The 26938-nt window shown below is 43.8% G+C and overlaps 1 long non-coding RNA gene and 1 pseudogene across 1 annotated transcript in view; both read left to right on the top strand.

Annotated features, from left to right (window-relative positions):
* Positions 1 to 24667, top strand: part of LOC129037374 (uncharacterized) — a 36989-nt gene extending 12322 nt beyond the window's left edge. The window contains exons 6-8 of the long non-coding RNA XR_008502783.1: positions 9742 to 9810; positions 12680 to 13498; positions 23823 to 24667. This is a non-coding gene — a long non-coding RNA (uncharacterized LOC129037374). The remainder of the gene's footprint in view (positions 1 to 9741; positions 9811 to 12679; positions 13499 to 23822) is intronic.
* Positions 23124 to 23221, top strand: LOC129037664 (U6 spliceosomal RNA; annotated as a pseudogene).
* Positions 24668 to 26938: the final 2271 nt, after the last annotated feature.

The raw sequence follows: 26938 nt of genomic DNA, 5'->3' as shown, positions 1-26938 counted from the left end.
TTTAAGGAGAGCATTTTAAATGTGTCCCTTCCCTTTTGCACCATTTAAAAAGATCTCTGCATCTCAATGTGGTTCTTCTGTTATCAGATATGTGGCTGATTTTGTGATTGTTAGATTAAGAAAAATGGGAAAATCTGACAGCAGATGATTCCACAAATGAATGATACACATACAATAATAGGTAAGTACTCACCAGGAGTAAAACAAACAAATATATACAGAAAAGGAAACAGTGATCCTTTGAGAACTGAAGATAAGAGCTTCATTACTTACATAGAAAACTACAGGAAGATGTGATCTCGATTTGATTGAAGGGAAGTAAACTTCAGTGGTCAAATCCTTGGGTGGTGGGCCAACATTCTGCTTGAACTCTGTCTCTACCGCAGTGCGGGGCAATTTGGAGTAATGCATGTTTGTTCTGCCTAATTGAGGAGGTTGGAAGCTAATGAGTTTTCTGAACACTGCAAAGAAGAATGTTGCATATGAAAGAGAAGCCAAGGGGTACATGGAAATGAAAATGAAAATGAAAAAAAATGTCCTGAGAACATGGGAGAGTTCATTGTGTTGGGCTGGGAGAAGTCCAAACAAAATAGGGTTTAGAAAGAGGTGAAGCAGTTAAAAGACACTCACCCAAGCTAGAACAAAACTATAAATGTAGAGTTTGACCCTGACCTCCCATAAATGATGCAGGCATGTGTTGACAAGCAAACAGACCTACAGCATGTCATTTGATTCTGCCCATGATTTATCCCATTACATGGGAATTTCTTTCTGTTCTCCTTGGGTTTTTTTCCCAACCGCCCCAAATGTTTAAAGTCTATACACAATCTGAGAATAAAAAGTAAAAGCTACCTCAATTTACCTAATTTAATCTAAATACCTAATTGAAAATGTGTAATTGGACAGACAAGCCTTTGATTAGTGCCAATATAAATTTGGATTAAAGAGATTAGGGCTATTTAGCCTCAAGACAACAGTATTTAGGAGTCTCAACACAGATTGAATTGTTTCTATTCAGGGCTCTGCCAAAATGTAGAGGGATTAAAAAAAAAAAAAAAAAAAAGAAAGAGCAAGAAATAGGCCCTGCCCTTGGGGATTTGGGACACAACAGTCTAAAATATATCAAAAAGACACACAAGATTGCCCAAGCTAAGGATTCCAAGAGTAGCTTTGACCAAACACGCTGCAGAAGAGAGGAGAAATCAGAAAAGCCTCGCAGAAAGGGAGATTCTTGTCCTGATCATCAAAAGATATAGAGGTGAGAAGAAGGAAGGTGTCCTTGGGCTAGAGAATGATATATGGAAATGGAAGGAGGCTGAAATACCTCTGAGATGACTAGGAATATTCTGGTTCTTTGTTGGTATGTGACAAACTACCTCAAAACTAAGTGGATTAAAACAAAAATTTTATCTTGCTCACAATTTTTGTGTTGCAGTCATTCAGGAAAGGCTCAGCTGGGTGGCCTATCTCTGCTCTACATGGCACTAGGGTCCATTTTCAACATGGCTTCTTCACTCATAAGTTTGGTGCTTGGAGTCTGTGGTCTCTTTCTCTCTCTCTGTCTTTCTCCCTCCCTCCCCCTTCCTCACTCCCTATTATTTGCCCCTTGTCTAGGGCTTCTCACAGTATGGCAACTTCAGGGTAGTAGGATTTCTTACAAGGCAGCAGAGGCTTCCAAGAGATTGTTCCCAGAGACACAGCCAGAAGTTGCAAGGTTTCTTGTGATTTAGCCTTAGAAGACCCAAACGTCATATTTACCACATTCAGATGTTTAAGCAGGTCTTGAAGGCCAGCCTATATTCAAGGGAATGGGAATTAGACTGTATCTCTCAATGGGAAAAATAGCCAAAAGAAAAATTGTTGCCAACTTTTATCTACCAGAGGGAACAATTAATAAAGCAGATGGTTTAAGTGAGTGGTCAGAGCCACAGCAGGACAATCATCAGAGCGAGAGGTGGAGGATGAGTGCCAAGGACTTTGAAAGTGAAGTTGAGAGATTTGAACACTTAAAGAATAATACCTTCTTCTCCCAGCATAGTCTCTCTTGTGAAACCGCACTCAGCTGAATGGAAGAGAACACATGATCTCCTAGAGTTTCCAGACACTGAACTAGGGCGATGAAGGAGACTGAAATTCGCCATCTGCATCTCTCTAACAGGAGACTTTCTAGACAAAGCATATTTGGTTGTGAAGAATAGAAACTCATTCAAGCCAGTTTAAGAAAAGCAAGGACCAATTCAGAAGCACTGCAGGCAAGCGTAAGAGCATTCCAGGACAAGAGCTAGGGGATCTGGGCCACAGGAATTCTGACAAGTCTGATACGGCAAACTCCAGAGCCAGGGTTACTCTTCTGTTCCTGACAGGGGCCTGAAGTCTCTCATCTCTTTGCCAGCTTTGATCTCTTTCTTGTCTTCATGGACAAGCTTTGTCCATTGACTGACTCATCAGAGTACACATGGCCGAAAATGGCTGACCCAGGCCTGGGTGATCTTTGATTCCTCCAGGACCAATATGCCTTTGATTCCAAGCACCCAACAGTATCTGATTCCAGGTTGTGTATCTCTTGACTTGAATTCTGGAGATGAGGCAGCTAGCTGGATTAGACCAGTCCATGGATTGGTTCCCCTTGAGAGAAATGTCCACTTTTTTTTGGTTCAATCAACAACGGCTGTAGAGCAGGCTTAGGTGTTTAAAGACAAGTAACATGAAAACATCATTGCCTAGCTCCCCTCTCCATATCAGTGAGAGCGCATAGGTAGGAAGCAATTTGAGAGAAAAGGTGTAGGATAGCTAAATGACAAGAAAGAAGGACCAGGTGGAAAACATGCCTGGGGCTGGGGCTGGGTAAAGACAGAACAGGCTGGCCTCCAAGCCATTCTTCATTCAAATTCCGAACCCCTTCCCTGATGGAGTCAGACCCATTCCCTGTTGAACTTGTCCTGGCAGCCTTGATGTATGAAGCAGTAAAATAATAGACAGTAATGGATGGTATCAAAGAAGGTACCTTCCTATCTGGCTCTCACAGAGGATTTTACAATGGTACTGGGGGGTATTGGCCCTCTCTTTCTGCATTATTCTCCAGCACACATATCTCTGCTCAGGTCATAAGGGAAAGACTGATAGTGTAAGTGCTTTAATAATTTTAATGAAAATTACTAGGTTTTACTTAACATGATTTACATATAGGCCACTTGCCTGCACATAGCTCCCATGTAGAGATGGCAGGGATCCCTGCAGCAGGGATAACCCCAGGATTAGGAATGGAGGGAGGGAGGAAGGAAGGAAGGAAGGAAAGAGGGAGAGAGGGAGGGAGGAAGGGAGGTGGGGAGGGAGGGAGGGAAGGAAGGAAGGAAGGAAGGAAGGAAGGAATGGAGGAAGGAAGGGAGAGAGGGAGGGAGGAAGGGAGGTGGGGAGGGAGGGAAGGAAGGAGGGAAGGTAGGAAGGAAAAAATAACACGCACCAGGTAACGAGGCTGGAAAGCGGGGTACTTCTGGACAGAAAATAATCAGGGTTTTTTTTTTAAGAATCTTATAAAATAAGTATTGCTTAGCATAAGAAGTGTAGGAAAGGGAAGAAAATTAAATGAGGGATTTAGATCCATGGAGTGCAAGTGAACTACAAATTTGGTGAAAGTTTCATTTGTTTTGAAATTTTAAAGAGAATAATTTGTAAAATTTAGAAATAAACATTGATTTGGCATCTTTAAAAAAGAAATTAAGTTTTAAAAAATGAGTAAGAAAACAAATCCAGTTGGAGAAAAGTAGTAATGGCACCGCATACTGTCATAGAAGAATGCAAATCAGTATTTTCCTTTCCCCTAATTAGCAGACATAAATCAGGACAAATTTTAAATTGATGAGAGCTCTTTCAACACAGGAGAAAGATATTGACCTTCTTGTGGTAAAGGTAAGTATGAAGTACATTAAAATCACCACTTTTGCAGTAATCAAGTTTACCTCTACGATAACTTTGGACTATGACACCCCTTCAGAAATGCTGTCTGCTCAAAATTCTCCAAACACAGCACTGAATGGAATTCTGCTGGGGTAGAAGAATCATGACCGGGCAGTCAAAATCAATTTGTTCCTGTGATTGACACCAGGGCCTGTGTGTCAGCCAAGCTCTTTCATACCATCTGTGCTCTGATTATGATCAATAGGTTTTTGTGATATGCCCAGGAAATGTGCTGTTTGATTACTTTTACATGGGAGAAAAGACAAAAACGTCTCAATCTGGAGTCTACTGATGTGGATGTAGAAGCTGGTTGATGAATTATTAGAATATAGAGTTTGCACTGATAAACTTTTGAACTTTCATTGAACTTGTAGATTAAGAATAGGCAGTTTTTCCAAGAGGAAAATTCACCAGACAACCAACAATTTTTCTTTCACATATTTAAGCAAGATGTTCGATCTGGTAAGGAAATAATAGTAATTTATGTCTTTGATAATTGAGAAGGATTATAGTTCTATACACAGAAAAAGCAACCATCACCCGAGCCCTGTGAGTCACAAAGCCATTAAAGAAGAAGCTTCCAGCTTAAAAGCAGATGAAACCTCCGGATTTGGAGGGTGATGTTCTTCAAGAGAGACTTAAGAGAGGGGAAAGAAATCCCCATGTACTTGTAAAATTAGGGCCCCTTCTCTGCCTCCCTTCTGAACAAGTATAATGACACTTTTAAGGTTCAGCTTGATAACCCACACTAAAAGAAAAGCATGCATACACAAAACCATTTCCCTTAGTGCACATAGCTCCCCTGCATATACCACCAGGCCCACACAAGCACAGACCCACACTGACCTTCAGTGGGAGGCAACCCTCCAAATAGTAGCAATGAAGCTGCCTCCTTCAACCTGCAGAGACCCATAATTCTCAAAACGTCATTTGTCCGATAATCTGTAGAAACAGCCTGGAGCAGATTAAAGGTTAAGAAGGAAGATCGCTGACCAGCTGGAAACATGTGTTTGGTACATCCAACTAACTATAAGAAATTATTTTCCTGATAAAATAGCATCAACTGAGATCAGGTTTCTGAGAGATGGGTATTATTAATTTTGCTGCTACGACATCGAACAGCTTGCATTAAAAATACACACTAGATTGTGGCTCTTTGGCTTGATTGGTACAATGCACCAGAGATTTCAAAAAAACGCTGACCACTCCACAGTTCAGTTGGCCTTATTAATGATAAATCCTATCACCTCCCTTTACTTTAATGCTTTGCTTCCCTAGAATTCAATTTGAATCAATCCTATGATTATTTCTAAGCATGCACCTTGCTAGTGCTCAAAAAATGAGAGGACACAATCTTATTACTATTTGTTAGTAGCTGGGGTTTATAGCATCACAGGTGTTATAATGTAAGCCTGGGAAACAGTCAACAAGAATGAGGACCACAGTCTCAAAGAGAAGGCCAGGGATGGAACCTGCTCCACCTGGGGATCTAAACTAGGGTATCTTGGCTGCCAGTAATGGACATTTACGTAATTTTTCTCAAGTAATGGAGATTAGAAGATGTTATTGTAAGAACTTATGACCTGGCAGAGAAAACTCATCATGAACTTGGACAGATCTGCCAATCCATTTTTCTCTCCATCTCCTCTGTCTTTCTCTCATGGCATGTCTACCATGTCCACATGTTTGCTCATCCTCCTGTCTTTACCAACTTGGCTACTCAAAGTTTCTGTTTCCTCATAACTGTAGTTTGCACATAACCTCTCATAACCTTGACTCTGTCTCCTAGTTTTTAGTGTTAGTAATCGCTGCTTTATTTAAATTCTAAAATGGAGAGAAAATTTTATTGTCACTACTCACATTTCATGTGACCACATTCTGGGTTACTGGGTGGCCTCTAGCTGAACTGCTCTAATGTTGATTATCCAACATGGACCAACTCCCTATGGCCAAAAGGACCAAGTCAAGAGGTATAATAAAACCACCCTTTCATCAGGAGGAAGTTCAATTTATAAAGGGCAGAGTAGGCATTCTGAAGATCAGTCTGCCTTGTCCATGGGATAATGGGGAAAGGTTCTGTGGATGAGATAACATTTGAGATGATCATAAAAGGGTCCCATATGTGGATAGGCAAAGATGATATAAACGTGGATATAGTAGCATAGGGAAAAACCAGAAATAGGAAAGAAAATATTTGTTAAGTATTTTAGTTTGGCTAGAGCACTTCTCAAGCTTTCTGTGCATATGAATCACCTGGGGATCTTGATAAAATGCAGATTCCTATTCAATGGGTCTAAGATAGGACCTGGTATTCTGCAACTTTAAACAAGTTCCCGGGTGATGCTGATGTGCTGCTTCACTCTGAGAAGTACAGCTAGAAGAAAGAGCCTTGAATGCCAAGCTAAGAAAGTGCTACTTACTCTACTTCAGTAAGTAACGAGAAGCCTTGAGGGATTTGGGAGAGAAGGATGATATAATCAGAGTGGTGTTAAAGGACAATTGATTTGGCAGTGCTTTGTGGGATAACTCAGAAGAGAACTGGAAGATCAGCTATTTAGCAATTGTAAAGGCCAGGAAAGAGGTAATAAGGACTAAATCAGTATGATCACAGTGGAGGGGAAGAAGGGGTATACAAAATCAGCTATACAGCCAATTGAACATGCCCTTCCCACTGTCCTTACCCAGTCTTGCTTTAGTTGACAAGAGAAGTAGCTTCTTCAGGCATCATCTGGTGACATCTTTGTCCTTTCTGGGGTGTCTGCTTTACATTTCAAATCACATCTAAAGATACATCCTCTCTTTTACCTCTAACCCTTAATTTCATTCTCTCTGCCTAACTGCATTTTCTATTGTGTGCAACTTGCTGCATGATTTAACTATATTATAACCATGTAACTATGTTATTTCACTGTTATTTCATTGTGTACCAGTAACCAAATTCAGTAACTATATTTGTTCTGCTGAGGAGTTTTGTAGGAAGCATATCTGAAGGGCACCAGGAAGTGAAGTAAAGTCTATTACCACCTTATCACCATCAGGAAAATGATCTGTTTGTTTGCAGTTCACTGAAGTACATAGCTAAAGAAATTGAAAGAGAGCTTAGGCAGTGTCTGAGTGAAGTCCAGATATGGAGACAGATGGATACTCTGAATACTAGGCTGTGGTTCAAGATCCAAAAAATGGCTATGACACTGTGCAGAAGAGAAGTTTCCAAATGATGTTATAGACAGGGAAGAAGAGCTTGAAGAGACAGATCTTATACTGTAATTCAGAGCTTCTGTTACTACCTGGCTTACACTGTCCCTACTATCCATTTAAAGCCAAGCCAAAGATAAACTTGCTGTTAAATACAAATCCCAACTGAAATTTTCCTAAGGCCAAAGGCTTCATCATATCCTGTGATTATGGATATAAATGAAGAAAGCTGGTGCTTGCCTATTGGATTGTTCATGCCATTTTGAGGTTAACCCCTGAACGCTGAACTTTGGTTTTCTAAGGCCCCTGTGCATTAAATAATTTATACAACAAGGAGGACTTTAAATCCAATCCTTTTCTTCCTAATAGGATGGGATTTTGTGCACATGTATATACTTATAGCTAAAAAATCAAACAGTTGTCACTGATCAAAACAACAATAATTTGTCCTGTGGGGAAAAAAAGCGTGAGAGAGAGAGAAAGAATAGAAAAGAAAGAAAGGAAAAGGAACTGTCCAGCCCTGCAGAATAGAGCTATTTTGATCGCACAAGAACATAATCAGAGTCAGGAACACAGTGAAGGAAATATTCCCAAAGGAAATCAAGATTAAGATGCACACTTCGGCCTCTTCCTACAAGCACCAACCTCCCAAGCCCACAGGTCATTTTGTTTGACAACGTCACATCGATTTACATTTCACAATGCACTCTTAACTTTAGAATGTTAATGTGCTGGCTGGAATTAGCTATATCTTTAGAGAAGAGTCTGATCTTGACCATGTTCTCCTTTGGAGAGACTTCCTAGTTGGTTTGTTATTTTGATAAATGACAACCCAGGAAGAAATTAAATCAATTTTGTAGATACACATGTGTGTGTGTGTGTGTGTGTGTGTGTGTGTGTGTGTGAAAGTGTCCCTGCAGGACAGACACTGGGAAACTGTGCTTTGAAGAGAACAAACCCTTTCAGGAAAAGGGTTCCATGTTCAAAAGGAAATGAGGAAATGTGACTTCTAGCCCAGATATTGCCAGGCCCACTTCCATCCTTGGTTTTGCTCCATGTTGGAGCTCAGGATTCTGGATGTATTTCCTTCTGAGTGCCCTGATGGTGGCAGAGGGCAGGGTGGGGTAGAGCAAGGCATAGCCTGTCATGTGGGGAATCTGTGCTGTCTCAGGGCTTTCCTCCAGAGGCAGTCCAGAGGGAGATACGCCAGTGTCATAAACCCTGCTTCCTCCTTCCTTATGTGCCACTTCTTTCCTAGTCCCACTACTTCACAAGTACATAACCATCTTCATTGGAAGTAACCTTCTTCCCTAGAGAGGTAAAGTGACTGGTCTATGGTCACGCAGCTATTAAGAGCCTGTGACAGAAAGAAATCCAGCCTCTTCAGTTTCAGGTCACTGCATGTTCTTTCCTCCTACCTTGTAAGCAGCTTCAGTCTTTGATGTGGGCCCTGCATTCTGGGCCACAGGACAGACTTAGGGTTCAAACCTCCCTGGGCCTCACCTGGCACTTCCCTGCCAAGGTTGCATCCTGCCTTTCTCTGAAGGGTCACCCTCTAGCCTAGTCATTGTAGAACCTACTCCTCAGTCCCAACATCACCACAAACACCCACTGCCCCTACAAGGGACAGGAGGGCTGAGATTTAGGGACTCAAGTATAGATACAAATTAGAATCTTTTTACTGTTATGAGAATGATGGTGAAAACTCCTTGAGGACAAGAGTTATATTTAGTCTGCAAATATGTATTGAGAAGAATCCCCAAAAAGTTACTATTACAGAATAATGATAAAGATTCATGCACTTTAGTAGGGGGGCAGAGTTTAGGGATGGCATTATGAAAAGCTGTGGGAGTTTTGAAGCAGCCTTTACTCAAGAGATGGTTGTGTGCTGAGGGAGAGAAGATTTGGAGCTATTACTCACAATGCACCAGCAGAAGATTCCAAGTTGGAGAGCCTAGGCAGAGAAATTCCATGGGGTGTGGGAAGGTGGGGGTATGGTAAGAGGCAGCATAAGAATGACTGAGCTGAGGCTGGGCATGGTGGCTCATGCTTGTTATGCCCAGCACTTTAGGAGACCAAGGCGGGTAGATTTCTTGAGCTCAGAAGTTTGAGAGCAGCCTAGGCAATATGATGAAACACCTCTCTACAAAAAATACAAAAAAAATAGCCAGATGTGGTGGTATGCACCTGTGGTGCCAGCTACTTGGGAGGCTGAGGTGGGAGGATCACTTGAGCCTGGGACGTCAAGGCTGCAGTGAGCTGAGATTGCACCACTGCACTCCAGCCTGGGCAACAGAGTGAGACCCTCTCAAAAAAAAGAAAAGAAAAAAAAGAATAGCTGGGCTGGACACACTTCACTACAGAGACAGTCATTCTCTCCAGAAGCCAGCATGAGGCAGAACCTGGCTGCCAGACAGGGGAGGTTCTTCCCCATCTAGAGACCAAAAGGTCAAGTGTAGAAACTCAGTTGGGTAGATGTGAAGGATGCTGTAAGCCAGCTGGCTCAGCCTCCATTCCTAACTTCCTCAGGGAAGCAGTCTATGCTGTAGACACTAGAAAATGAAAAACTAACTTTCTCTTCCTCCTTTGCAGATAGGGTTCCTGATGGGATTGGGTTCCACCAATCAGAGCCACTTGCATGAGACCTCAACTGAGAGCCAGGTCAGTGGAATGCGAGGCACAGCACAAGGTCTTTACTTTGCTGGCTCAGATCATGGCAGAATGGTGGGCTCTGCCACGGACAGTGGGGGACGCAGTTTCCCTCAATCATATCAGAGCATCATCTGGGGAACTGGAATTGTTTCTGAAAGCGCCAACCAGAATCTGCTTATTCAGCACTTCCAAAATGTTCATAGGCCAATTAATACCTGATTATTAATGCTCTCCTGTTTCAATAAACTGGAACAATTTCTGTCATCTGCATCACCATGGACAGTGGCCAAGATAACATATCTGACTACCCAAACTGATCATTTTTTAGTACCCTCCTCTATGGGACAAAATTATTTTCAGTGATAATCATGTAATAATCAGTAATTATTATTACTCTCATGATTCATTCATTAGCTTTAAAACAATAATTTAAACAGAATAAATTTTAATTTTCAAGATATTATTCAAATCCAGTCAAATATCTCATGTATGAACTAAAATTTGCATTTACTAAACTTTAAACACAAATTAAAATTCCAAGTGGTTGTACAGAATGACAGAATTAAATTAACTCAGGTTTTGTGTCTTGGCTTTGCAATTACTGTGCTATCATCCTTTATCGATTATTTAAATGCAGGCGTACTTAGTACCACAGGGGCTGGAGACACAAACTGTGCCTGAAGCCAGTTCAAACCATCTTGAACTGTTCTTTCTTACTGGAAGTTCTCCTAAGTAACTTTCACATAGAATATAATATTAGTAAAAGGATAAGTAATTAACTATGTTAATTTGAAGCATATATATGTATGTGTGTATATATATGGGTATATATGTATACACACACACATACACACGATGTATATGAGTGTATAGAATTAAAATTCAATAGTCACCACAGCAATTGTTTAGAAAGTGGACAAACAAAAATTTGTGGGAGGATTATTTTATCACTGACATTGTTTAGAATTACTGGCCTAGGGATAATAAAAAGCAAAGTGACTCACAGTCGATTTTATTATTGGTTGTAAATTATCTGCAGACAATGCAGCTGTGTGCATCTTGAGGGAGGGTGCACCCGCCCCTGGTTGGGAGGTGGGGCTGAGCCTGAAAGAGCCTGATCCCAAGCCTGAGGGCTCCAGAGGGTTGTGGGCTTGAGGGGAAGTGGCGTGGCGAGGGGGAATTCCCAGACCCCAGCACCCTCCCCACCCGATACCTCCTGCATACCAGGAGACCCAGCCTGAGCCGCTCATGACTCCCCAGATTCTCAAATACTGCTGAAACATAAAGATCCCCCACAAATTGCCTTTGGTGGTGAGGAACCAAGAGCCCAAAACTGCTGAAACCCTGGTACCCAGTTCTCAGTAGTGAAGTGACCCACCCACCCCATGTGATGGAAATGTGTGCTTCAGCACAATTAAACCTCGTCTCCTGCCACGGGCCCTTGAGGGCCCACACAAGTTGTTGAATTTATGAATGTTAACTCTGCCAGTGCCGAAATTCCACTTTAACCTATACCTGGAATGCCTTCGTTCGCTGGCAGATGAGCTGCACCTTGGGTGTCTGCAGGGGACAGGGCGAGTGAAAGCTCCCACAGAGCTCTCAGCCTGTGAAGGCCCTGACCCAGGGCACTGTCTTTAATGAGAGAAGTTTCTCTCTTTTCCCCTCCAAGTGGTGGCCGCACTGAGAGACATCTAAAGTTCTCTGAGAGCAGAGACAGAGTTTATTTCCAGTGTACTTCGCGGTCCCCAGCAATACAACTCTCATAAAAGGTTAACTTCCTAGTTCTGGGGAGAGTCAAGCTTGTCTTTTCTCCTCTAGTTGAGGGACCTTTAGCACAAAGGTACGACCTCACAGAAGATGACTAAACACACAAGCCAATTTTAATGCTGTGTCCTGAGACCCCAAGGGAGTCCAGGGGGGACCATCTCCCTAGACAAAGGAAAGAGGCACCTCCCCACCCCAGGAGGGACACTGTGGACAAGATGCAGGTGTGCAGCGCCGGATATCCAAGGACCCTTGGAAGGCTGTGACCTTTCTCCTCTGAGCAGCAGTAAGCCAGATGTCCACTAGCAGGTCCCAGAGATGTGGCCACAGCAGTAAAGCTGCATGCCAGTCTACTTGCCTGGCACTGCCCAGGAGAGTGCCACTAGCCCCCATCCTGTAGGACCAGTGGGTGCTGTCCTCCTCTATGCAGAGTGGCCAGGGAGGAGGGTCAGGGCCATCTAGCCATGTGGTTCATGCCTAGGTGTCTGGGAGCAGGAAGACATGCATTTCCAATCTAGCATTGGCACCCAAACTCACATTGCTGTATTCCTGTCAAGCAGTGTTAGCCAGCCTTATATCTAAGGACTACAGGCTTTAATTACTCCAGGGAACAGCCTGGTGGCCAAAGAAAGGCTTGTTACAAAGGCCCCTTTGTTGAAAGGGCTTTTGTCCCAGCAAGAGGATTGCTCCAGGCACCCCTTATAGGCCACCAGCCCAGAGCAGGGAAGTAATATTTGTCCAACTAACCCTCGGGTGTTTCAGAAGACCTGGACTCAAGTCCCCGCAGCCCAGGTTTGCTGGCAACATAGTCTGCTGTAAGTTACACATCCTTTTTAAGCCCCAGTTTTCTTACCTATCAAAAAGCAATCATCAATGTGAATTTCACCCTCTGTTCTCCAGTCCTGGAGGCTGAGTCCCCCAGGCTGCTGGAGGTGCTGAGAATACCTGGCCCCTACTAGCACTGCAGAGAAGTGTTTATACCCCTCTCTGGCAGGCGAAGTTCAGTGTGTCTTTAACCGTGTCCCTACCCTCTGTCATCCCACACACAACAAACACATATATAAGAAGAAAAGGAATGTGCTTGTAGTGGATATTTCTCCTCTTTCCTACCCAGGATCCAAGCAGCCTCCCTAAGCTGAGGTAAGGGGCAGCAGCCACTTCCTCTCTGGAGAGCCAGGAAGGACACCTCCTCTCACTCCCTGGAAACAGAACAGCAGGCTGCTGACCTTCACCCGGCCACCAGTGCTCCACCCTGAACTCGAGATTCCAGGATGCAAGACAGAGGCTTCAGGAGGAGAGAGATTTCTCCTTGGAAAGCTGGAAGAGCTGAGAGGAGAGTAGGAGGCAATGAGGAGGGGCCTGCAGCAGGTCTCAGGGACTGTACGGGGCGTGGACCTGCGCTGTACTTTTGCCCCCTGACCCTCGTTCCTGATGCTTTTCTCAGCTTGGTTCTCCAGCCTTCTGATAATTCCATAGGCTGCTGGATAGATAGCTTTCCAGTAAATTCCCTTTCTGCTTAAGTTAACCAGATTTGGGGTCTGTTGTTTGTAACCAAGAGTCCTACCTGATACTGTGTAAGATACAGCCAGAGAGGAAATTATCCCCAAAATATATTTTTTAAAATCTGCCTACACAAATATACTAACCACGGCATTATTTAAAACTGTGCAGGTGGAAACCACTGGACAGTAGTGACATGGTTAAATGGAGTCTGATCCATTCACTCAGAAAAACAAGCAATCATCAGAATAATGGGTATGAAGACGATGCAATGACAAGGGAAGTGCTGCTGAGATTGACTGACAAATGACAACAGGATAAGAAACTGAATGTGCAAGATGTGCCCCTCTCCTCCTACGAAGAATAGAGGCTCCCTAGGAGCTAGACTTTTGATCTATTTTGTTCAGGATCCTATCTCCAGCAAGTGGCAATGGTAGGCACTCAACTAACACTTACAGAATGAATGAATGAATGAATGAATGAATGAACTATTTGCACAGGGGAGGGTGGGTAAAAACACCTTCAAATGCTATTAGTGATTATTACAGGTTACTCAGATTTTTTAAAGCTGTTGTTCCCTTTCCTCTATTTCTAGCATTTTCCATCATGTGGTTTTATTCATTTTCCTGAGAAGAAAAAAATGTTTTTCTTAGCCCAAACCATTGGTAGGTGACCCAACTTCCCTAATATTTATGTTCCCTCTTGAGAGGCCTAAACTGCAACTAAGCAGGGTGGCAAGGGCAAAGGAACATTTGCTCTCCTTTCCAAGTAGAAATGCTCAGCTGAAGCAGTCATTAAGGAGCCTGGCTCTGCTGCCAAAGGAAACACTTCCTTCCCATGGGCAGCGAGCGCCGAGTGATCTTCACAGCCCCTGGGCTGGATCTTGGAGCAGGAGAGTCTGTCTGGGGCAATAAAGCGTCGCCAGGTGTCCAGGCCAAGTCAAAGGCCTTCCTGCCCTCCCCTGTTCCCCTCCGGTTGTCATCTCTTGCTTCCTCACCCGGGCTTTGTCACCAGTCCATGCACACTGCAGGGTCTGAACAATGGCAGACTCAATAGCCAGAGGGAGTTCAAAGGGGTTGATCGCCCCTTCAGACTGGCATTCAGCAGAAGCAGCCACTAGCTTAGCAAGTGGGATCCTGTTCCACCTCAGAGTGACTAAGCAGGGAAGTGGAGGAGTCAGCACTCCACAGAAGCCAGGAAGTTGGCTTCAGGCTGGCCATGAATTCTCACAGCAGGAAAGGGCAAAAGGAGATTAACCAGCCAGGTGAGCTACGAGGAAATGAAATCTGCTGCAGATCGCTGGGCAGGGCCAGCTGTGCACACCTGCTAAGATCACCATCTTATGACCACCACTGGCTTGCACTCACTATGATATTCTCTCTCTCTCTCTCTCACGCACACACACGCAAGCATTTTCAGCATGATACAATGAGAATAAAATCATGCAAAGGAAAATGCTGAACACAGAGAAAAGGCACATGTAAATGCACACCCTTGCAAAGGCTCTGATTCACTAACTTCATGCCCCTTTTTCACCTGCCCATGTCAAAACATGATTCATCCTGGTTGGATCCAACAAAAGACCACAAGCCCCAGGTTCCAGGGCACATCCTGCAGGCATTTTTTTCCATTTTATCCGTAGTGCTGCAGTGTTTAGTGGGTTGCTCACAGTTCAGGACCACCTGGGAGGAAGCCCCACTCAACATTCTGGGTCCCAGCTCTGCCGGGTCTCTTCTCCAAATTCCAAGGGTACAAAACCAGTCGGGCAGTGTCCCCTCTTAAGAGCTCTGAGTCCCAGCTCTATGTGATTCCTCCTCAAGCTGCTGAGGTTCCGCATCAGCCTGGGAACACCCTCCACCAGAGACCTGTGTTCCAGCTTTGCTGGGCCCTTCCCCTAAGCATCTAGGTTCTATTAACCCCAGTCTCTTGCTTTGTTTCCTCAGCCCTTGGTGTGGTAGCTGCTCCCTGCAGTTACTATCACTGAGATACCTCAGGGTTCCTTTTTTGCCTTTTCAGTCCTAATACTAGCCTAATAATCTCCTTTGTTAAATTATCTCTGTTAAAATAACTATGATGATCAACTCCTTACTTAAATAATGTTTACATGATCAAAAGACTTTCTGTAGTAGTATTATCAGTTTTGGTTTCCTTGTTATTTTAACTGTATTCAATTTAAATTAAATTCGTTGAATTTTTTCCAATTATGCTTTCATTTTATAGTCATTAAAAAATAAAAAAAAACTGGCTGGGCGTGGTGGCTAACACCTGTAATCCTAGCACTTTGGGAGGCCGAGGCGGGTGGATCACTTGAGGTCAGGAGTTTGAAACCAGCCTGGCCAACATGGTGAAACCCTTTCTCTACTAAAAATCCAAAAATTTAGCTAGGCGTGATGGTGGGTGCCTGTAATCCCAGCTACTTGGGAGGCTGAGGCAGGAGAATTGCTTGAACTCAGAAGGTGGAGGTTGCAGTGAGCCAAGATTGTGCCACTGCACTCCAACCTGGGCAACAAAGCAAGTCTCAAATCTCAAAAATAAAATAAAATAAAATAATAAAAAAAAGATGGTGCTTTCCTGATTGGACTTTTACTGATACGGGAGAAAATTTAGCAGGAAAAAATTAAACCTGCTAGTGAAGACAGGTTTCTGGGTGCTTTGATGGAGTGATCCATCTCCTCATCACCAGGGATGGGAAGAAGAGCTTTACATCTGTTATGTTTAAATGATATTCCTCAAGGAACAGTGTTCAAAAGCTACGTGACGGTTACCATCCACTAAGCTGTTCAAGTTATTGACCATTTCTTACTTAGATTTTGAGAAGTTTTAGATACAGTTAAACAGTGGAGGAATACGTGACCTTTAAATAGCCAGGGGTTCCAGAAGAAAATAAATAAATTCTGAAGAAACAGGGTCTAAGTAAGGAAAAGAATACCCAACTGGAAAGAGAATGCTGTAGAACAAATATACAGAAGGAGTTAAGCAATTTAGCTATTCAAAAAGACCAAAGGGAGGCCACCACACTACAAGTTAAGGGGGGAGGGGGGCAAAGACTATTAAAATCACAGGTGGTTGCAATAACCACACATACATTCAGTGCTGAATTTCCAATCCCTATCTCCTTACTTTGGGAGCAATTAGTCTCGGGTGAAAAATTGCACTTGTAGCTAATTGCACCTGCAATTACCTACTTCCGGGTGCAATTAGCCACTTGAACCTAATTCTGAGTGTGCAAGTGTTTAATTGCATATGTGAGGAGGTGATTCCAGACACAGTTAGTAGTTAGTTGTGCCCTCAGTCTTTGCACCTGCAACTAATTGTGACTAATAAAACAAGTCTTCATACAAGTCAGGTTGAAAGAACATATGGTGACCCTGTTTGGGGAACCAAGAATTGGATTGGTTGGGCTAATAGAAGTACAAGTGCAGTAAAGAGAACAAAGGGACAAATTATTTAGAAACTGTCATTCTTTGGATCTACGGTTACATTATCCTTGTCCCTTCCTGCAATCATGCTCCTCCCAGACTACAGAATATAAAGTCAGCTGATTAAAGGTAAGAATCATGCCTTGGCTGACATAGTTCTTTGTAAAGATAACAGTAATTCTTCTGCTGACATTGAGGAACACCCATAAGGTGCAGGTCAGAACTATGTTCCAGCCAATTCTCCATTATTTGTGTTAATTCTGATGAGGTTATTCAAAACACTGGGCAACAGGTATTTATTGAACTAAGTCATATCATGAATCCAGAAATTAACAGACATGGCTCCTGCCTTCAATTTCACGTCAGTTCCACATATAATTATTAAGTGCCTACTGTCTGCTTGGCATGTCGAGGTGCTCGTTTACTTATTAGGAACATTCATTTGTTCTGTCTTTCTACATATACCTATTGATATGGTTTGGACGTTTGTCCCCTCCAAATCTCATGTTGAAATGTGATTCCCAGTGTTAGAGGCTGGGCCTGGTGGAAGGTGATTGGATCATGAGGGCAGGTCTCTCATTAATAGTTCAGCACTATCCCTTTGAGGATAAGTGAGTTCTCACTCAAGTTAGTTCATGAGGGACCTGATTGTTTAAAACTCTGGGACCTCCCCCTTTTCTCTCTCTTGTTTCTGCTCTCACCATATGACATGCTGGCTCCTCATTGCCTTCTGCCATGATTGTAAGCTTCCTGAAGCCTCACCAGAGACAGATGTTGCAACCAGACTTGTACAGCCTGCAGAATCGTGAGCCAATTAAACCTCTTTTCTTTACCCAGCCTTGGGTATTTCTTTACAGCAATGCAAAAACAGCCTAATACACCAATTTATCAAGCCCTCTTGGAACTCACATTCAAGTGGGAAAGATAGATGCTAAACAACTGTTTATACAATTAATGTCTTCATTACAGGGGCTGGGAGAGTGCACAACTAGCGCCTGCCCTGGTAAGAGTTTATGTTAGGGTGTTCTGAAGAATTGACTCTTGAGTTGAGATTTTAAAAATCACTAGGGGCTACTTAGAAAGGAGAGGGAGAGCAGGCTCCGGGCAGGGAGAATGAAAATGCCAAGGCTCTGAGGCTGAAAGGAACTTCCCAGAATTGAGAATGGAAAGAAGGCCAGCATGGCTGGAGTGGAGTAAGGGGGAGAAGTGGTTGAAGGTTATGTGATGAGTGGGAGGAGTTTCCTCTAGGTTGCCAAAAATGTGCCTCATGAAAGAACCCTGCAGGAATGAAGGGCATCGCAGGGCCTCTCAACCACTACCAAGACAGAATCTTGATGTGAGATGTTTTTCTCGTCCCTCTTCCTCTAATCTCACCAATACCAGCCTGGATCCTGCAAGAGCCAGAAGAGAGATGAGGTAGACAGAGAATAAAATTGCCAATCAACCCCTCCTTCCCAACTGCATGAACCTGAGCTTCAGCTGTTATCACTAACTTTGATTTGGCGGTGAGATTGAAGTTTGACATTAAGCTGAACTGGACCTTTAACACTGAAAAGAAATCTCATTATCAGAATTGAGGCTTTTCTAGTAGTTGGAAGTAATCCAGAAAGCCAAGGCATCTGCATGAGATGTCTCTAAAGCACAGGAAGTAGAGACCTGCCTGAGCATATCTGAAGTAGGTAGAAGAAATGTACAGCCTCTTTGTGACTGTACCCCCCTTGAGCCAGCCTATTCCACCAGTAGTACATAGGAACAATGCCCATGACCCCCCAGAGCTGAGGCTCCCCAAGGCAGTGAAGTTCCACAAAGATAAGAAGGACTCATAGATTTGGATGGAGAGGAGGGACCAGGCATTGCAAGAGAAGAATGATGAGAACACAAGGGAATGAAGTCCATTCTCTATTGGATGGGAAGCCTCGAGAAGTCTGGCCTGGCTACAGCAGATGTTCTGAGATGTGAGAAGACGTGTTGGATAGAACATGAGCTAAAGACAGATGGAAGGAAGTCTTGAATGCCAGGCAATAGGAGTTAGGAGCCTCTCACAGCAAACCTGGCTCTTCCTCCAGATTCTGAACGAGCAGCAAAATAACTTGGTTTGAGCTTAAAGTGAGAGGTTCATCTTCCTGAGCTCCCTTCAAGGGCTGAAATGGTGACCTTTTCCCCAGTCTTTCTTCTCTGTGTACTGTCTAGTGGAGATAATGAGAAGTCATCACTGTGAGGACATTACCTCCCCATCCAAACCCCTTCACCAGCACTCCTGGCCAAGATGGTACATGTGCAGTGCAAGTCTTCAAGGATTTGGGGAGAGCAGTATAATCCCTTCTTTTATGCCTTCTTCTCTTTTGGCAAAGACTGACTCAATGCTCACCAATTAGATTAGAGTCATGTCACCAGATTCTAGTCAGGCAGCCAGTACACGGCTGGCCTCTAAAACATTCAACACAATCTTCCACTCATTCTCCCTTTCCAATTCATGAGACTGAAAATAAAGGACCCTGCGATGGTGGAGACACATCATGGCAAGAATCTGTATCGCTACTTAGAGAGGAGCATCAGACTGGCATCAGACCATAACACGAGCAAGAAAGAAACATGTGCTTGGTTAAGCCACTGAGATGGGGTGTTTACTCATCACTGAAGTGCAGCCTAGTCTGTTGTAACAGATCTATCCACCTCCGACCCCAGTGTTCTCCACCCTCCGATTTCTCTCCCTTCTGTACTCTTTCTGCAGCCACCTTGGCCTCAGTCATTTCCACACAGCAGAGTATTCACCGGTGCAGCAGAGACAGGGGAAGAAGTCGCAGTAAGGGAAGACCTGGGCGATTCTCTTCCCCTAGCATGCTATTGCACTGCCTCTCACCCTGGCTGTTCCTCTCTCTGGAATACTCTTCCTCTAGATGTTCACTCCTGGCTTCTCTTCAGCTGAAATGACTCTTTCTCAGAAATAGTTGCCAGCACCACCCACCCACAACTTCTCAACACAATACCCTTTACTGCCTTCATAGCAGTAAATTATTCATGAAATTATCTCATCTGTTTATTGTCTTTCTCCTTGTAGGATGTCATCTCCACCAGAACAAGGACTAGGTTTTGTATGTTGCTGTTCCGTTAGTACCAGAACATGCCCACCCCTGCTCAGTAAATAAACGTTAAGTGAATGAATTAAAAAGTGAAAGGCTGTAAGTGCTTTGACCTCCAGGTTATCTAGTCTCACTCCCTTTACAGATGAGGAAATTGACTCTTTTCCCAGAAAAGAGGAAACAGAAAAGCAAAGGCAACTCTCCCATGCTAGCTGTTTCTGGAGTGCTGAACTTAGATGTGATTTATTCAAATGAAAACTCTTGGGGAATTGTTTCAGAGGGATCCATAAAACAAATGTCATTTTTACCTAGAGAATTCACCCAACCTTCCAACCAATTTCAAATATAGTTCTTTAATGCAGATTTGACAAATTTGAAATCTCTTACACAAAGCCATTTATCATCTAATGTGCGCCTGCCCTGCACCACAGTTTAAGTTATAGCTTTTTAATGGGGTAAAACATTTCAATGAAATCATCAAAATACCTTAAACCAAAACTGCTTATAAGATATTGATGAGTTTCAAGCATTGATTCCACCCCTGGAAACATCAACCTTGCCATTGGCACCATGGGCACTTCTAATAAAAGCAGCCAAGGAGGTATAATGAACATCTAATGAACCATTTTGTATGTCTATGTTGCTTCTCGAATTCGAAATAAATCAATGAGCCTTACAAAATGCATATTTTAGTGATATCTCTATAAACAATAATCTTGTCTATCATGACTCGAATGTCATTCTTTTTATAATACAATTGAAGATTTAATAATTTATTATATAGGTTGCCTTTCCCGTTTAAGCTCTAGGTTATGTGTGTATATGTATATATATGTGTGTATATGTATATATGTGTGTGTATATATGTGTGTGTGTATATATATAATATATACATATATGTACACACAACCTAGAGCTTAAACAAGGAAGGCAACCTAGTCCAATGTTTGATTTTTAACATTTTTTAAATGTTCTTGTATGTAGAAGTTCTGTGGGTCATAAAAGTAAACCAAAATGCCCACATTCCAGGAGCAAACACAGGGGCACATGAATAGTAACTAGTAAACAAGTCATAGACGCTTCCATGAATACAATACCAGAGAAGGCCTAGATCCAGTGCCAAAGGCTAAATGAAGACTAACAGATCTGATAATCCTGCTTTACAGGCACTATAGCTGAGCCCACACTCGTCTGGGCCAGTCAGGCCAAGGCCGGTTTCCTTGGGCTGGAACAAGCTCCTCTGGGAACAGCGTGGTGTGTTCACCTAGAGACCTCTTCCTGACAAAGGTTTTGGCTGTGTTGTCCCACCCGCTTCCTCAGCTGAAAATGGGAAATGGGGCAAGTTGCTTCCCCTCCTGCTGGCTCAAATCCTATGACCCAAAGAACGGTCTCCATCTCAGCAACTTCCCTTCCAGAGGCCAAATATAGCCATCCCTTTCCTGGCTCACTAAAATTCCAGTCAGACTGCTGTGCACAGTGACAGACGGCCAAAGAGCATCTCACCAGCCCAGCCACAGCCAAAAATAACGGCCACTTGGTTAGCACAGACTGTGGACTTTTTCCTTTTTGTTGTTGTTGAGACTTCGTTCTGAGTTATTTTTTGTTTTGGTTTTGGATTTTGTTTTGTTTTTGTAGTTTGAAAGTAAGTAGAGTATCTGAAGAAGTGGCTACACCAACTTCCTACATGAGATTCCTGGGTTTAGTTCCAGCAGTGGTGGGTCATGACCAGAAAGGTACTCACCTCTTAAATCTCCCCAGCCGCCTACCCAAAAGGAGGGGCCGACAAGCGCGTTTCCTTCCCACTCTGTCCAGCAGTGCCTCCTGCACACCCCAGGTCATGCTGGGACCCACCCACCATGCTACGTTTCTCCTGGGTCTCGTGGAAGGAAGACTGGGGGAGGCTCTCCTATGGGCTGGGTGGGGACACTTCCAGACTTGCACCCATGATGCTTCTGGGCAGTAGACAGGCCCTGGCCCCAAGCTGTCAGTTCGGTGCCCTCCACAAGTTCTAAGAGGTCTTAAATTATTAATTTATTTCTTTAAAAATACACCGTGCTCAACAACAACCAAACCCACTTTTGATCTGCATCCTGACACACAAGGCTCTTGTCAACCAGATTTTGTGCAGGCCAACAGACACATCTCATTAAATCTTACCTAGTGGGTGACATGAAACTGGAGCATGCTAAAGAGATTCAGGCTGGGAAAGATGATTGTCTTCTCCATGCCCTGTTTCCAAATGCAATGAATCATATAAGCAATTTTGCAAAACTGTAACCTTCAACTGTTGGAACATCTTTGTACTTTTGTTCTTCAAAGGCAGAATGTTTTCTGGAATTATGTTTCTACCTGAGGAAAAAAAAAATACTCCTTCAATTTCTACATGTGTGAGTGTATCACACAGATATATCTCATTTCTTGTCATGTTGTATGCTGTCTCAAGACCAATAAATAATTTATGCATTTAATGCATTTATCAGCTCTCGTGTGTGTGTGTGTATATATATATGTAATATCCTATGTGTTAATGTCAAAGATGTCTTCTATATTAATGGAAAGCAAGCAACCTCTTGGGTGTTTCACCACCATGAAATTAACTTTGCATCTTACCCATCAAATGAGTGAAAAGTGAGAACAGGTCCCTGCTCTTTACAGAAAACTAAATGCTAGTCTACAACAGAGAAGGAGTTACAGTAGGAATTTCACATTGCATATCTGCTGAAATTTCTCCCCTCCCTTATTTTCTTTTTCCAAAGAAGTTCTTTATTACTCCAGGGCCACTTAGATTGTAGAGGGAATACAGCTCCTAAATTTCAACTTGTTCTATTTAAGTTGCCTTTCCTTTGCTTCCCACTTGGAGTATTTATCATGCTTGTCGTTAAGAACTGCTTCTGAGCCCTCGCAGTGCCAAGCCTGGGACCAGGTGCATGCGTTTGGCAGTCCTCACCTCCACTGCCATCCACAGGCTCCAATTTGGATTTAACCGTGGTCATCATTCACACCCTTATGGCAGCAGAATCTAGGGGTGCCACCAACATGATGACAGGCAGTGAGCATGAGCACTGGCAGCAACTGCTTTGGGCAAAGTCACGTGGCTGCACCTGGCTCATGCTTGCTGTTCTGAGCCTGTCCCCTCTTTCCACCCACCTTCCCCATTTGGAAGACTTCTGTGTTTCAGCAATGCCATGAAAGAACCCCCAGACTGATAGAATCTGAGAGGAATGGATCTCAAAAATAATCTTGTCCAAACTGCTCATTTGAAAAATAAGGAAATGGAGGACCTGAGGGGTTAATTTCCTTGGCCACACTCACACAGGTAGTTGCTGGCACAGCAGAGACAGGAACTAAGTATTTGAACCCACTTCCAAGGCTCTTTCCACCATACCAGTGGCTCCCAACATTTGCTGGCACAACCCACAGTCAGAAGGAAACTTTACATCCTGATCCACACATATGCACACATGTATGCAATTTACACAAACGTTTTACAAAACAATGCTTACTATGTGACACACTTTGATCTTTTCTATTGCAGTAGATTCATTTTAAAATATTCTGGAGATTGCTTAACAGTGTGTAGACTCAAATCGCAACTGTACAGAGAAGATTAGCATGGCCCCTGCACAAGGATAACATGCAAATTTTTCCCATATTTTTTGTACATTTACCAAATGTTACTTTTCTTTCCAGGGATAACATTTATAGGTATACAGTCCTATAGTTTGCATTTTTCTTAGTTAGATACATCCACTGAATATTTAGGAGGACGGGGGTTGAATTAGATACAGAACAGGGTCCCTTTTAGATCTAAGCATCATGCTCCTGGTCAGGAATGATCTTCCTGTCTACCTGTCCTCAGATTAGAATGATCTGAAAGACAGAATGATCTAGTAGACAGAACACTGGACTGAGAGTCAAGGCACAGCATCTAGTCCTGGCTCCACCAGCTGCTAACTGTGTAACTTTGGGTGAGTTTCCTCTGGGTTCCATTAACTCATCTGCATGATCAAGCTGTTGCTAACTGACAGAGTTCTGAGGAGTAAATGAAATAATGCAAATTAAAGCAATAAAAAGCTCTATGCACAAGACTTGTCCTGGAATAGCAATGATCTTCCATTCTCACATTTCAGAGAAATATGGTATCTAAAGAGGTTTCTGGATTTTCATCAAAACACCTGCATAATGTATTATGAATAAATTTGGTAGATTAAAGAAAAACCATACCCTGAAACTAGCTTATTTTTAAATGTTTTTGCAGGTGTTTGAAGAGGAGGGGCTCACTCTAAATCTTGAAGATGTTCAGCCTCGAAAAACTAGAAGTCATTGTGACCAAAGATGATGCCACCACACCTTTGAAAAAGAAAGGTGATGAGCCTCAAAAGGAAAAACACATTCAAGAAAGGTCAATGCTAATGAGTATGAATGAACACATAGCAAAAACTTCAGATACAACAGCCATGCCAAGGGCTGGTGGGACAGGTGAGGCTGAGTGAATAAAAAGAAGTAGCCCCAGAGACACTCAAGGTGGTTCCAGCTGCTTTGAAGGAGGTTTCTTTCTAAGAGGTGGCTGGGCTTGGTTTCAGTGTATTCCAATTTGGGACTCATGAATTGCAACTGATAAAGATCAAAAAACTGATACAGAAATTGTTTTATAAAACATTCAAAATGCCTGCAGCGACCTTGACAAGAGCAGACATTAGGAGGCTCCCTGACAGCTGAGAACACTGTGTGATGCCCCTCAGAAGTTAGTTGTGAAGCCCTGTGGGGAGATCTTTGGCTGCACAGGGGAGAGGATGGTGGGGAGGGGGGCAGGCATCATTGTCACTATTATGGTAGGTAGGGCTGCTGCTCCTCTGCCTGAAACAGAGAAGAAGGTGTCAGGAAGATCCTAAAGAGAAGGACCCTGGCACAGGCAGACTGGGTGGAGGTGGCATGGGAGGCAGCGAGTTCTAACTCCTTAAATAATGCTTTATCACTACTCAGGAACTGTTACGGGAAGCTCAGAGTTGTGTTTCTCACCAATAATCTTAGAGAAATCACTTCAAAAAAGAGATTAAAGAAAAGGTTGCAGGTTTCAGTAAAGGGTTCCGTTTGGCAAAGTATACGATGGTTTGTAGTTGTCATTGTCCACGCCTACTGATAACTTATTTTGTGTTTTTGAATGAAAAGACATTTGTACATTCCTTAAAATAATAATATTCTTAAAAAGCTGGTGACACTCACAAAATCAATTCCACAAATCCCAAGCAGAGTGTGTGCAGGCAGCGCACACAGGAGGCACAGGCGGCGTGAGCAGCCCTCTGCTGTCCCCTCCCCTCCCACAGGCTCCCCCCAGCTGTTCTGACCACCGAGACACCCACACCCACCGCATCCCTTACATCCAAAGGCTCTTCCAGTGCCCTCTGGGACCTTGGTTCCAGGGTGAGCAACGCACCCAAGCTCATGGGGAGGGCGGAGCACTCCATCCTCTTCCTGTGTCCACAGGGACCGTGGCTCTCCCAGGTGCTGCCCAGCCTACTCCAGGTAGCGAGTGCTTCATGGCCCCAACCTCCTGGGGACTGGAAAGGGTTTTGTGTCCTTCTACCTGTATGTAAATCTCTCCCTCTCGCTCTCTCTCTCTCTCTTAGCCACCTGGTTGCCCAACACCACCTGAACCTTCCACTCACATCTTGGTAACTTACCGTCTTCTTTTCTGTCCTAGATCTTGCCATCAGCATGGGCACTTTAATGTCCCTCCCTGTGGGCAGCACATCCAATACACTTGTCGAACCTTTCTTTCCCTCCCTCACCTGGTGACACCCCTAACCTGCGAATGGCCTAGAGTGGTCCCACCTGAGATATTCTCAACCTGTATCCTGAAGCCTCATCACAGCCTCCTCTCCTGAGATCCCGGTTCCCTTCAACCCGCTGCCCCTGACTCTCAATCTCCCTGAGCCCGTCCATCTCTGCTCTTCCCATTTCCTCATTCTCTCATCCCTCATCTCCTCTTTTGGTTTTGCTTCCTTGCCCCTCCCACCTACACTCCAGGGCCCAGAACTTCAGCCCCATATTTGACAATAGCCCCCTTCCTAAACCAACAGCCTATGAACCTGCTTCGTAGTGCACAGCCAGCAATGAAGCAAGAAAAGAATCAAGCACATAGCCCCAATATGTTCATAAATCACATACATTTTACTACTGGGCTGACATTTTCTTCATTTTAAAACATATCACAAAAATGGAAAGGCACAAATGACATGATTTTAGAAGGCCAATATAATAAGCATTTCAGTATTTTCTGCCCATTCCCATTGGAGCATTTTATACAGCCCCTGAGGGTGTGCGCACTCCAGTTTAGGGACCACAGCCCTAAACCCTATCACTCTCTTCTCCCTCTGTCACATCCACCCTACAAAGCCATCCCTGAGCCCATCTAGTCATAAGTGTCCTGTTCTCTGCCAGGTGTCTAAGTGGTGTTAGAAGACACACTCAGTCCCAGTAACCTCTGGATATACTCTTTCAGCTCAGGGCAATGTCACTGAGAGCCTTCAAGGGGCAACAGTGAAGCTAGTTTGCAAGAAACCTTCTTTCATCTTCATCTATCGCCAGCACCCAGCACAGTGCCTGGCACTTGCCTGTGACCATGAATGCATTGATCTGTGCACACATGTGGCATCCACATCGCTCTGCCTATGTGGTTACCAAGGCATGAAGAGCACAATAGAGAGAGCCCTGACAGGTCAGGACATCCCAGCTGGGGTGCGTTTAGTTCTGAAGCTGTGTGAGGGTGCCTTACCCTCACAGCACCTCTGTCTCCCATGGTGGCCCAAGCAATAGACTGGCCCTCAGAATGTGCCTGAGGCAGTTTAATTAAGGCCATTTTGGCACTTGACTATTCCAGGAGGTTGTATGGAGGTGGGAAACAGGGCTCTTTCCATCTTCTCTTTAATGCTGGCAGCAACCCTGGCTCAGGGCACAGCTGTACCCCCATTTCCTTCAGATGTCCCCTCACAGAAGGATGCCACTGTGAGAGGAAAGGGGTGAGCAGGAGAGTGACAGAGCTTAAAGAGCAGCCTCCAGTGGACACAATGTAGACTGGATTTGAGCAGGGCATCCAGGGCAAGCACAAGAAGAGGTGCTGGAAGAGCCAAGGATATGTGTTTGACCTACCTTCCTCTCTGGCCATGGAGGGCATCTCTTTCTCTCTGTCTCTGTCTCTCTCTCTCTCTGTCTCATACACACACACACACAGAGAGAGAGAGAGAGAGAGAGAGAAGACAGCTATGGCACTTTCTCAGGAGGTAAAGATGATTTAGGCAAAATTCCCTCACTTCCTACAGTTCTTTCATCTTCTCCTTCTCCCTTCCTCGTCCAGTGTTTCTTAATGACTGGTCA

This window comes from Pongo pygmaeus, chromosome 4 (assembly GCF_028885625.2).
Source record: "Pongo pygmaeus isolate AG05252 chromosome 4, NHGRI_mPonPyg2-v2.0_pri, whole genome shotgun sequence".
Classification (NCBI taxonomy): Eukaryota; Metazoa; Chordata; class Mammalia; order Primates; family Hominidae; genus Pongo; species Pongo pygmaeus.
This window is presented reverse-complemented; position numbering and strand designations above follow the sequence as displayed.